The 13403-nt window shown below is 42.6% G+C and overlaps 1 protein-coding gene across 3 annotated transcripts in view; it reads left to right on the top strand.

Moving 5' to 3' along the window:
• The first annotated feature begins 5899 nt into the window (after positions 1-5899).
• LOC111868432 (trace amine-associated receptor 8c) overlaps positions 5900-13403 on the top strand; it is a 157704-nt gene continuing 150200 nt past the window's right edge. Inside the window, exon 1 of one of the 3 annotated variants that reach the window (XM_023859050.2) lies at positions 5900-6036. The gene's annotated coding sequence lies outside the window, so the exon portion shown is untranslated. The remainder of the gene's footprint in view (positions 6037-13403) is intronic. The other 2 variants (XM_023859051.2, XM_023859052.2) reach the window with 2 other exon arrangements.

Genomic DNA, 13403 nt, shown 5'->3' with positions numbered 1-13403 from the left:
TTCAAAAATGTCTCTTGTCTTACAATTTGAATTAATATTAAAAATCGGCTCAATTATATGTGGTTACGGAGGGCGCCAGAAAAATATACCACGGGCGCCATGGCGCCCGCGGGCGCCGCGTTGGACAGGGCTGGTCTAGACATACCCTTACAACTAGTCATGGGCATTTTAAAATAGTGTTCAATATGCGGACCGTAGTCCACAACAAATTTATTCTTCTGTTCCTTCATTTTATTAGTAAGTTGGCTGAAATAGGCCGTGACATAGCTCACACCGTGGACCGGGTTCAATCCCAGGGCAGATCATATGGGATTTATGGCGGACAAAGTGGCGCTCCTGCATGTTTTCTCCGAGTACTTCGGTTTCCACTGCCAGTTGTCATTCCACCGACTGCTCCACACTCATCATCATCATCATCCGGGGCTGGTCCAATAGCACAATTAGTGGCCGACGTACCAAGTGGACTCAGTCTAACCGCAGCCGAAGAAACTAAAACAAAAAGAAAACGTTGGCTAATGCGGTAAACTTAAGGTCTTGCATCCAGGGGTTTGATTCCCGGCACAGACTCGAATATCTTGACTAATTCTTCTTTCGTCAGTTTGTAATTGCATTCAAGCAAATGTTGCGACAGCTACTACCGCTTCCTTCCACATCCTTGCCAATTCATTTACTAATCACCGCCATGCTCTCAGCTAACATATTATAAACAATGCAAAAGCAAAGTTGTCCCCATGATTTCCTGTATTTAAGCATCCTGTACCATTACTATATATTTTTTTAATTCGTTTAGTAGGTGGTGGAGTCCAACTGGGTCCACTCGGCACGGCGGCCACTGATTGTCCTATTGTACCTGCCCCGGGTGATTATGATGATGGAGAATTTGGTGGTGTTGAGGATCAAATTTGGGATTGAAAATTTAAGTCATTACCTAGGTGCCTGGAGACTTGCGAAAGGTGTTTTGCAGTGAAAGAGCAAAGATGACAACACATGGACACGCAATTAGGTTAAGAATGCGATAATCAGCATTCATGCGTAATACCGTATGCAAGACGCTCCGCTAACTAGGCCACTGGAGATGGTCATATGAGTAATACACAGCGATAAGACGCAAGAGGTCCACCCCCAGCCACATAGAATATCCAATGAGAATATAACTGTGGGAATAGAGGGCACGGAGGAGGAGTTAACTACCCTCTGTCGTCAATGCCTAATCAGCAAAGTAACACTATAAATTAGGAAAAGTCAAGAGACTTGGAATTCTGATTTTAAACAGAATATTCAGTTGTCAGCCGGAGGCGCTGCTCAATATGGGTTTAACAAGCGCCGGAAGGGCCTACAGTCTTCTATGTCAAGTAAGTCTTGTTCACGTATATTAGCCATGCCGAGTGATAATAACGTTGTTCCATAGTATTGGTGATACAGTGTGTTGAGATATTGCATGTGCAATTTCAAGTGTACCCAGTGAGCCCCGAGGGTAGGATGATAGATTAATGTGAAGGCCTAGGACATTAGGCAGGCCAACAGTGATTCATAATATATATATATATCAAAGTTAGGGTTAGTGGGTTATAGTAAAGATAGTATATGGGAACTTGAGTTACAAACATAACTAAGGGTAGTTTATGTAGACGAGACCGTACGATAGATCGGTAATCATAGATCATGTATAATAAGAAATGTACAGGGAAACTATATATGTTCTCGAGGGGGACTTGCATGTCCTCGTTAGCAAGTCAGAGAGAGAGAGAGAGAGAGAGAGAGAGAGGCTCGAAGCCTTCACCCCATGAGGGGGAAGAACTTGAAGAAACAGAATATGTAGTCACGACGGAAGGACCGTCTTTGTAACCTGTAAATAATGTAAATTGTGTATATATATATATATGTAAATAGACAGCTAGGATAGGATAGGATGTACCGGGAGTGTAATTCATATATATATTCCACCTCCCACACCCGATCCCGAGTAATCCTGACGAGCGAGGGCAGAACTGACACAGGCCGCAGTGGCAGCCGAAGATGAAGATAAGAATAGGCAGGGATAGGCTCCTGCCACACAGGCAGAGTACGGTAGCCTTGATAGTAACGCCCTCCCAAGATCCGAAGATAAAGTGTAATATTAATGGATTACGTGGCTACCTGTAAACCATATGCGGAGTGGTCAAGAAGGAGCTAAGACTATATGTCAGGGAGTAGTACCAACAATTGAAAGAACAGAAAATAGATGGTGGCAGCTTGTATGACAGAAGGAAACTCCGATATAGGAGAATCCTAGCTAAGGGTAAGCTAGGATGGTTGCGTTAACGCCTTACAGCAGAACCAGTGGAGGCAAGGAGGGGTACCTGCACACCCCCGACGGCGCGACGTTACCAGGAGTACCAGTTTACGGCATAACTAGTGGAGGCGAGGAAGGATACCTCCACGGCCCCTACATGCGGAGTTACAGTGGGGACAGAGGCGGGCTGACTCCACGCCCCCCTGTACCACGGCATTACAGCGGCGACAGCAGCGGGAGGGATGCCTCCATGCCCCCCTGCGCCGCTAGGGCATTACAGTGGTGGCAGCGGTGGGATACCTCCACGCCCCCTGCCACCAGGACATTACAGTGGTGGCAGCGGTGGGATACCTCCACGCCCCCCTGCCACCAGGACATTACAGGTGGAATGAAAATTGGCAAGGGAAACCGAAGTACTCTGAGAAAACCCGCCCCAGGGCCACTTTGTCCACCACAAATCCCACTTGACCAGACCCGGGATCGAACCCGCGCCGCCGCGGTGGGAAACCAGCGACTAACCGCTTGAGCTATGGCGCGGCCCTTGCATTACCATATCTAAAACTGCTTATGTACTACACAGTCCATCAATAATGCATCAAATTGTTCCTTCTTTCTTACACTTTCACTTTCGACACAACATGTTTCGGCCCTAAATGCTTAATTAAATAAACATTATGCCTTGAAAACATGTGGCGAAATGGAGATATGGCTCCACCATTGTTAACATCGGCACCAATGGTGGGTGGTGTACTTCACTCCCTGGCCACTTTTACCCTTTGGAAAAGAACTCCTGGGCCCCAGAGTCGGCCCGGACATTATGGGGAAGAAGAGAAATTTGTCACTGCCGTGAATCGAACCCCGGCCTTCCAATCTGCAGCCCGTCACTGTACTGCCCGAGCTATCCCGGATAATCATAAACAAGTACGAGAATCGGGACAGCAGTGAGTATATGAATAAGCTGCTGGTTGGTGGATAGTTCGCTAGAGCCTGGGGATAGGTACTTTACCTGCGGGTTCCACAAATTGGGGGGGGGAAATTATTCGTAGGCTGTACGATTAACGACTTATCAAAAAGGATTCTACTCCATGGCGCTAGGTACATAGGCAGATTATTGCACTTCGTTGTACAAATTTAGCATAATAGAAAGTCATAATTTTGTTATTGTGCTCTATTTAAACTGCAGGACGGGGAAGCCGTTACCTGCACACGTCAAGTGTCTTGTTAGAGAAATGTACAGTATATTGCTGTAATGTTCACGGAAACGGCTGTGGCAACGGTTTCATTATTAATTGTGCTCTTCACATGTAACAATCTCTTGAGTCCGTCCACGTATTCCATTTCGGAAACTCTCAATGGATTTCCATTAATTTGCGTATTGAGGATCTGCGCTACAAATTATCAGGCGAATTTAATTTGGATCCATACGGAATTAATCTGAACGTTACTTTACATGAATTCAAGTTGAGCTCTATAAAATGTCTTCATTGCAGAAAATCATTTTACATGGTTTAAAACATTTGCGTTGTAATACTCGTGTGTGTGTGTGTATATATGTATATGTGTGTGTGTGTATATATGTGTATATGTGACGGATACTAACTCTACGGACCAGTACTTCTTTAGGAATTCGTCCCTTATCAATTCCAAAATCTCCTTTTCTTTTATGGAATCCAAAATTTAATTACTCTATTCACAACAGCCAAGCTCTGTAGCCTCTCCCTCTCTTTCTCTTTCCTGTTTCTCCCATTGTGGAACATAGGACATCCGCGAAACACTTTGTTTCACTTCAGTTTCTTAATCATAAAACATTCGATAGTACCCCTTTGACGGGGGATCAGCCCGTCACAAGGCCGTTGGCTACACAAACACAGAATAAACGCAGACAAACATCCGTATCTTGAGTGGGATTCGAATCCTGGATCGCAGCGTTCGAGCGAGTGAAGACAGTACGTGACTCAGACGTACTGCCGCTGTGCTCTGTGGCCTACTCTGACCTAATTGAATCGCATCCACAATCTAAGACTCCGTGTTTTTAAATCCAGTTCAACACAATTCTCCCACCCCCGCCTGGACCTAAAAAATTGTTTTCCCTTTCTGGGTATTCAACTAGACTTTGTATCCATTGATCGCCTCGCCATGCGAGTTGCAAGTCACATTAATTTTACCATCTTGAATTTAATTACCTTCCTTTAAATGTTTTTATCTGTAAAATTAAAACTAGATTTAATTTCAGGTGATAATCATACAGCTTATTTATATATTAAGCATAATTTCCGCCGGTAACATGAAAGTTGCCAGACATAGACACGGATTGTCGATATGTAATTTTTAAGTTGCAATATTGTGTCGTACGTAATTTGTAAATACCGTTTACAAGCTGTCTCCATTTATTTTTTCAGTGGCTCTTCGAGCCCATTCAAGGCCCAGACTTCATATTCAATTCCGTAATCATTTTTTCACAAACGGTATGATTCCAGGGACGAGTGATCATCCCATGGCAAGGTCGCTACGTAAACTCAGGACAACACAAACACAGAATAAACGCAGATAAACACCCATGCCTTGAGTGGGATTCGAACCCATGATTCTAGCGTCCAAGCGAGCGAAGAAAGTTCATGCCTTAGACCGCACGGCTACTGTGATGGGAGAGCTGTCTCAATACCTAAGTTAATTTACACAAAACAGTTACAGATTCAGTGCGCCCTCCATAGTTATATTCTGTTATACAGAACACGCATTTAAAAATGAAATCTTTCTTACAACCTCTACTTTCACACAAATAATTCCAGAGCCCAACATTAGGCGGAGATAGTGACAGCGTTGCTCCCCAACATATTCTGGTTACTTACGATGTGATACGACAAATATAAAGGATATATTCACCTCCAATATCGCATTTTATTACCAAGTTTCATGAAATTGTGTAAAAATTTACAGTGGTGGCAGATATAGGCCTACATCAAGGAAGTAGGCTCAAGCAATAAGTTTCCGATTTGTACCTGGGAATTTCCACCAGGACATCGACTATCTAGACTGAAGTTTTATTTATAGTTTTCCTCAGTCTCTCCTGTACAATACCGTGAAAAGGCTATGATCGTTTCCACATCCTTTCCAATTCATTGTTTATCATCATCGAATCATCTGACGCTGTATCGTCCAGTTGCAGACAGCGTCGTTATGTAGGCTACAATTAAACAAACAAGTTTATCTTTTCTTATAAAATAGTAGAAGTCTGCAGTAGTGAACATTCTGTTATTTCCATTTTGTAGAAGTGTGACGATAGGATGGGATGGTGTGGATTGAATTGAACTGGCTTAGGATAGGGACCAGTGGAGGGCTCTTGTGAACACGGCAATGAACCTTCGGGTTCCATAAAATGCTGGGAAATTCTTGAGTAGCAGCAGAATTGGCGGCTCCTCCAGAAGGGCTCAGCTCCATGAGTAAGTAAGTAAGTAAGTGACGTGTTTCTCACTTTGCCTTATGATTTATATATAAATGGATAACATGACATGCTGCAGTTAGAATATTTAATATTGTCTTCTCTCTGTGACGTTGTATGCAGCGACAATAATGCCATCATATCTGTACACTAAACAGAGACGGAGTGTGCGCGCGCAGTTAGTGTTGCGGGATGCTGGCTGCGCCTATGACATCTATTCAGTCGGTGATCTGCCGTGACGGCAACAGCTCGTGAGATGGAGGGTGCTTCGCATAGTAACATCCCCGCTGTAACCGAGGGCTCAGACTCAGCGCTCTATCATGTGGTACGTCATTAAGCTAAACTAAGGTTACTAATGAAACTCTGTTTTCAGTTCTGCAACTTAGCTTCACGAATATCTTAAGGACACGGTAATGAAGTGTTAAACATGTAACGTTTCACTGTGTTTCATTGTTGGTTCCATTGCGGCAAAACTCATAACAGAGACAGAACTCAGGGCTTCGTGAATACTGATATTTTAAAATGGTCTAACTTACATGTTTTCTATGTTATGTACATCTGCAGCGGTGTAAGTATATTTAAGTTCTTGATTACAGTCAGAATGAGTTCTCTTTGGGAAATATGATTTAAATTGAAGTGCTAGATCTTCCATGGGTACGCGGTAGTGTAGTTGGTTGAGGCACTATGCTATAAGCCGGAAGGTCGCGGGTTGGATAACCGATTTGGTCATTAGATTTTTCAATTAACCTAATCCTTCGAGCCATATTATGGCTGAGTGCCAGGAATATTTCTTGGGGTAAAGGGCGCCTGGCGCGTAAGGCTGACAACCTCACCGCCATCTGTGAGCCGATTGTCTAGAAAATGTGGGAGCCTCGATGTCTCACAAATCTATAGGCCTTCAAGGTCTTTTGCAGGGAGAGCTTTACCTTCGTTTTGCTAGATCTTCCAGCTTCCTAAACACTTAACATGTGCTTGTCTAGAAACATTAAGGAAAGAGGAATTTAAACGGAATTTAAATTTCATTGATCTTAAGATAGGCCTATGGTTTCTTATATAATGCAGGTCATACCGAGGTTAGGACGAGGCCCTGAATTGTCAGTCTGAGTTCAATTTCTCATCCAGTTAAAGAGAGATGTGTGCAGAAGTTTGGGAATAATAGTTCAACAGTAGTTTGCCTGCTCTCAGACGCTGGACATGTAGAGCGAGCGGATTTGAGTGATGAGAAAAATATTTTAACTTCAAAAGTAACAACAGAAGGATAGAGAAAATTGCATAATGACAATTTAATAATTTTTTCTCATTACGAAATACGTTTAGGTTCAAGGAATCGAAGAAGATTGGATATGAATGAGATGTAACAACCACAGTATAGATGAAAAATGTGCACAAAAAAATTTATCGAGAAAGTATGAAAGGAAGGGATCACTTGGGAGGTATATGCGTAGATGGGATAATAATATTAAAACGAACTTTAAACAATTAGTGTATCAAAGTGTGATTAAATTCAGCTGACTGAAGTACCCTCCAATATCGGTCTCTTGTGTAGTAATATTTCGGCTTCTGTAAAAGGCGGAAAATTTCTTAATTAAATGAGCTATTATATGGTAAAATTAAAGTCATCCCTGTGCTTAATTACTCAAGAATTAAGCCATGAAGACGTGTGGTTGAGTGAAGGTATTTTTTTTTCCTTGGCACTACAGCCCCAGTGGGCCTAGGCCTACCTCCATGAACTCCGTTCACTTCGGTTTTTCTAGATCTTACACATACGGTAGGACTCCTTGGGCGAGTGATGAGCTCGTCGCAAGGCCTCTACCTGTAGACAAACACAGAAAAACGCACACAAACATCCATGCCCTGAGTGGGATTCGAACCAACGATCCCGGCTTCCGAGCGAGTGAAGACAGTGCATGCCTTAGACCGCGCGACTACCGTGACCGGCCGGAATGAAGGTATACCTCCACCATTTTTTATGTCGGCCATAGTTGGAGGTGAGTGATCAGCTTAACACCCCGGCCGCTTTACCGCCGAAGAAATAGCCCCCCCCGTACCCATTTGATGGAAGGTCCGGTGGGCCCAAGAGCCGGTCTGAACACTATGAAGATGAGATAAATATCTTTTCCTCCGCCAGAAATCGAACCCCGGCCGTCCTGCATGTAGCCCCATCCTGTTATGTGAGTTTCTAAACTGGATTGTCCTTCATGGAATGATGTCGCATAGTTAATCTTTGAACCCGAATTTAATGATAAATAATAAATGTTGAGCATTTGTTTCTTATAATTTCCTATAGTTTCCACTAATAACCTAAGGGCTCGTGATACTGTTTATATTGATCGTCAAGAATGATCTGCTATACACAAAATTAGAGGCCGTGATCAGTTCTATGAGGAGTCGGTGTTTTGACTGATAATTTATATCATGGTGATCTGCGGCACAAAGTAGCGTAGTTGGTTGAGACACTATGCTACAAGCCAGAGGGTCATGGGTTCGATTCCCGATGAACTCACTGGATTTTTCAATCGACATAATCATCCCAGCCGCACTACGGGACTGGGTTCGACTCAGCCTTTAACAGAAATGGGTACCAGGAATCTTATTGGAGGTAAAGGGCGGCCGGGACGTAAGGCTGACACCCTCACCGACATCTGTGATCCGATTGTTTGGAAAATATCAGGGCCTCGACGTCTCACAACTCTATGGCCTCCACGGCCTCTTACAGGGATAGCTTTACGTTTTTTACCATGATGATCAAGGAATAAGGTTCAGATTAAAGATCCCGAATTTTTAAATTTATATCTACTCTAAGTCAGGCATTTTTGCGCCTATGATCTGAGGGTTAATTTAGAGGCTGCAGTTGGCGCGTCTAGAGCACGAATGTGGGATCGTAAAGAAGATACTGTGACCTAGCATGTGTCACTGGGAAAAAAGAAAGAGACTTGCTACTGCGGATACTAGCCGCGTTGTTATGCACGATTTGCATTCTGCATGTCTTTCTTAATGGCTTGGAAACTTGTCGGGCGCACATTTGCTAACCAGAAGTGCCCCTTTCCTTTCATACAATAGAACGTCGGTGACTAACTCTGCCGAGCGAGGAACTTAGCTCAAGCTGTGACGCGACTCATTTTAATGGGGAAATATCCCTTTAGATTCCTGGCCGGAGTACTAATTATTCTTCCTGAAGTTTGCCATGGTTTTACTGAATATTTCAGTTGAATTTCGGGATGACGCATTGAGCTATTTATATATCTTCGCTTAATAATCCACTAATTACGAATCACCATGTTTAATATTCTTTAGTCTTTGCAGTTATATCATTTTTCTGCTTCTTCTTTTATGTAAAAAGTTAAAGTTGTCCCTGTAACAGGCCGTGGAGGTCCATAGGGTTGTGTGACGTCAAGGCCCCCATATTTTCTAGACAATCTGTTTACAGATGGTGGTGAGGTTGTCATCCTTACGCGCCCGGTCTCCCTTTGTCCCCAGGAAGATTCATGATACTTATTTCTGTTAGAGGCTGAGTTGATCCCACGGCCATAGTGCGGCAGGAAGGATTAGGTAAATTGAGAAATTCAATGACCTCATCGGGAATCGAATCGAACCCGCTACATTCTGGCTTATAGCAGTCCCTCAATCAACTACACTCCGCGTGCACTCTCTTCAATTTTGTTGAGTTTCTAAATAGTTCAGATTTTTAAAAAGTTTTCTGTAAGGAAACGTGATTTCAGCTGAAATGACCTGATGTTCATTCTGCTTCAACCCTTTACTCTTGCTGGGTAAGGGTCGCTTGCCTAGACGATAATAGCATAGTTGTTCAAGTGCGTAATTATTTAGGCAATACGCCATGAAGACGAATGGAAGAGTGAAGGAATAGCTCCACCATTCTTCACCTCAGCACTAGATGGAATTGAGCGGCTAGTTTCACGTCCCTGTCGCTTTACCCTCTGATAAACAGCCCAAGAGCCGCTCTGGACGCTGTGGAGAAGAAAATAATCTCTTGCCTCTGCTGGGAATCGAACCCCGGCCACCAAGCTACTACCTCGTCTCTGTACTATCTGGGCTGTCTTGGCTCATGCGTGTCTAGGAAATTGGTGTTAATTTAAATTTTTTGTGTATTATGATTATAGAGATATGGTTTTCTGATCGCCAGTCATTTAGGTAGTCAGTCAAATGGTTAGTTAATTAGTCAGTTTATTTTTTCTTGGCACTACAGCCCCAGTGGGCCTAGGCCTACCACTATTAACTTCTCCGTTCACAATTAGTCATTAAATACACTATATCTTCAATACCAAAATCAATTGTTAATTATAACAAAATTTAATACTATTACTTTCATATTATTTTCAGATTAACATTAATATTACTACATCTACATCACGAGCCTCCAATAACAGTTTATTATGTATACACAAAATACAGAATACTCCAATTTTTCCGTGGGAACACAACAAAATAACAAAAACCAACGACTGACTCGATGATGTAAAGCATCACTCGAAGAATTTTATTCTTGTTTTATACTATAACTTTTGTTTTTATATAGTCTAATTTATTGTATTTTTATGCCAAGTATTTTAATATAGTTTATATTATTGTATCCAATTTTACTAGTACTGCAGTTCAGTGGTATTTGCATGATAATGGCTTTTAATAGTCGAAACATGTAGCAGAGCCAGACTTGGCACTGACCTTAATATAGTTGTGTTGTGAGGGTTTTAATAATGTAATTGTGAATTAGTCAGTTTTTCAGCAAGCAAAAGAAACATAAATGCTAAAGCGGGGCGTTTCTAAGCGAGATGATGATTATGTGGGCCAGCAAGAAGCAAAGAAGGAATTGATCCTAACCTTCCATATGTATGTAAGTCAGGGCAATCAGCTTCTAAATCACATTCCAGTTAACTAGAATTTTCCCCCACAACACTGGAGATTTTCAGTAATCATCAGTGATACGTCACATCTGTTATTATCAGTAAACCTCAAATTTTATAAAGGACTTACTGTCTCTAAGAGAGAAGTTGTCATATACAATTTATGTCTCTTCTGGAGTTCACACACGGCGTCACATTCCAGAATACAGCACTCCATATATCCACATCTTCACAAATCCCTTTCGCCAGTGAATAGAGTCCTTCTTGAGGAACTGATAATCCCTAGGATAATCAAATAATTCCCTACTTTTCATGGAGCCCGAATGTTCCTTGCTTGTCCTTAAGACCCCAACACAAATCTCTATCCGGAGCTAGTTGAGTCCACTCCACACTCTCACTCCCGTACACCATATTTCTGCTAGATCAGTTTTAATATTATCATATTACTTCTGCCTATATGATTGTAGCGGATTCCTCACATCAGGCTTTCAGAAAAGAAAACCATGTTTGAATTTCTGATTAGCAGCCTATAGACTTAATTTACAGTATTCGAGAACACGTACAAATCTGTGTTTCTTCCTGTCGTTTTATTGTTTTATTTATGTTTTATAATGATTTAATTTCTGGACGCCTTCTTTCGAATGGGTACCGCGGGGGCTAAAGCGACGGCGGCGTCAGTGGCGGCGTAAAGCTGGCCATTCACCTCCATCTAGTGCCGCGGTCAGAAATGGTGGAGCTATACCTTACCCGTCTTCATGGCGAAGGTGTTTAATTAAAGAAACATAAGGACATCTTTATTTTTTAACCTTACCTTGTCGGACAATATCCATCTGCCTATCTTTATTCAAAACGACGTTTCGGAGACTGGACTCTATCTCCCTTCTGATATAAAAGAAAACCTATTCAGTTACTTCCAGATGTTGGCCTTGCCATAATTCAGACGGCTAGTCGCCGTCTTCCCACTGCTGGGGCCCGGGTTCGAGCCATATGGGATTTGTGGCGGACAAAATAGCACTGGAGCAGGTTTTCTCCGAGTACTACGGTTTCCCCTGCCAATTTTCATTCCACAGACTGCTTCACACTCATCATCTATCATCCGGAGCTGGTACAACAGGCTAATTAGTGGCCAACATACCAAATGGACTCAGTCTCAGTCACAAGAGACTAAAAATGCTGCTTACAGATCTTCATGTTTTGTTTAAGAACGTAGCCCAGCCTATAGGCGCGATATGGTAAGATGATTAGTGAACACTGAACTGGAATAAAAACAAAACATACTTCATGCCTTGAGTCTGCAAGCGAATTATACCGACCGAGCGACCGCCGCTTGTCGGCGAAGTTAGTGCCATTTTTTGCGGATAGAGGGTGTCACATGGTCAGCACAACGCATCCCCACGGCCGTTAATTTCGGCTTCCTAGACCGGAGCCGCTATTTCCTTTAAATAGCTCCTCATTTATCCTCACGAGGCTGAGTGGACCTCGCTACAGACCCACTACTTCTCAGAAAATCTAGTGGCCCCGGGGATCGAACCCGGTACCTCAGGATCTGTAGCCAGGAACTCTGACCACTAGACCACAGAGGCGGTCACTGAACTGGAATGGGCACTTTAAAAAACGTTCGTGGTCTTATTCGAGGTATTATCCACCGTATTGCATGTAGGCTGTATAACCGTGTGTGTTCTCATCTAGTCTTGCTTTCTTTCGCGTTTAAATGTAACCATTTGTTGCTGCAAAGCGGCAACTTCTCGGACATCTCTGTGTGGCGTGCAACATTAAGTGACTTATAAGGGTTTATGGTAGGTGTTTACAAAAGGAACTTCGTTTTCTCTCTAGTTCTGTTTTGTGTCTCTAGATAACTAGCGGGATTACTGAGATAGTTGCAACTGACCTCAATTAAATATAAATCCTTTTTATTATGAAATGCTGTTTAGCGTTTCTTGTACATAAAAGCAGGTGTACCCATTGATAGGTTATACAGGGGGATTCTAAATTATTGTCTGAGTTTCCGTTTATACGTCGCGGAAACCCCGACAGTAATTTAGAATCACCTGTATCGGCTTGCTGCTTGCTTCATGCTGGTTTCTTGCTTGACTTACTCTTCGATCCTGAAAATGGAGGCGATTTGTTCCGCTGAAACGTCGGTTGATTTTCATCAGACTGCACGGTGTTATATCGCAGGATATAGAACTCTTCACTAAAGCTTCGAACTGGATTGAAATTGTAGACACTCGAAGGTGAACTTTTGATTTCTGGAACATCAAACTGGTAATTTTATCAGCTAAAGTTAGCGAGTACGAACGCAGATTATAGGTTCAGTTACGCAAGACCCGTCTGGTACAGCCGTGATTCGGTTTACATTTATAGAACAGACATAAACCGTTGGTGCTGCCTGTTGTCGTGATGACATGTTTGTTAATTCAATTCGGCGCATCAAATCGGTTTAAGCTAAAAACGGTTTCACTGTGACCGCAAACAGTGGCTTTGCATAGCAAGCAGAAGCAGGATCCGCCCATCAGACACCGAGTGCGAGTCTACTGTCAGGAAATGACAACAGAATAAAATAAAAGAAACACATTTGTATGTTCCGCAGGGCTGGTTCCACTTTTTAACCTTTTTCAGCTCGTAGCGCTGGAAACTACCCTTATCCAAAAAGCACAGAATCTCAACTACAAAGCTTTTAGTGACCAGTATGAATCATATGCTTCTACAACTCTGGATGTTGAAGAGGTGCATGTTAGGGCCCCAGTTGTTAAATATTGCTAGATTTTCGATTAAAACCTTTTTACGTATTTATCATCGCCCCCTCCGTACTATATTTCCCGCCAATTGTAAG

Source organism: Cryptotermes secundus, unplaced genomic scaffold, assembly GCF_002891405.2.
Source record: "Cryptotermes secundus unplaced genomic scaffold, Csec_1.0 scaffold106, whole genome shotgun sequence".
NCBI lineage: Eukaryota > Metazoa > Arthropoda > Insecta > Blattodea > Kalotermitidae > Cryptotermes > Cryptotermes secundus.
The sequence above is the reverse complement of the archived record's forward strand: the minus strand, read 5'-3'. Positions and strand labels throughout refer to the sequence as shown.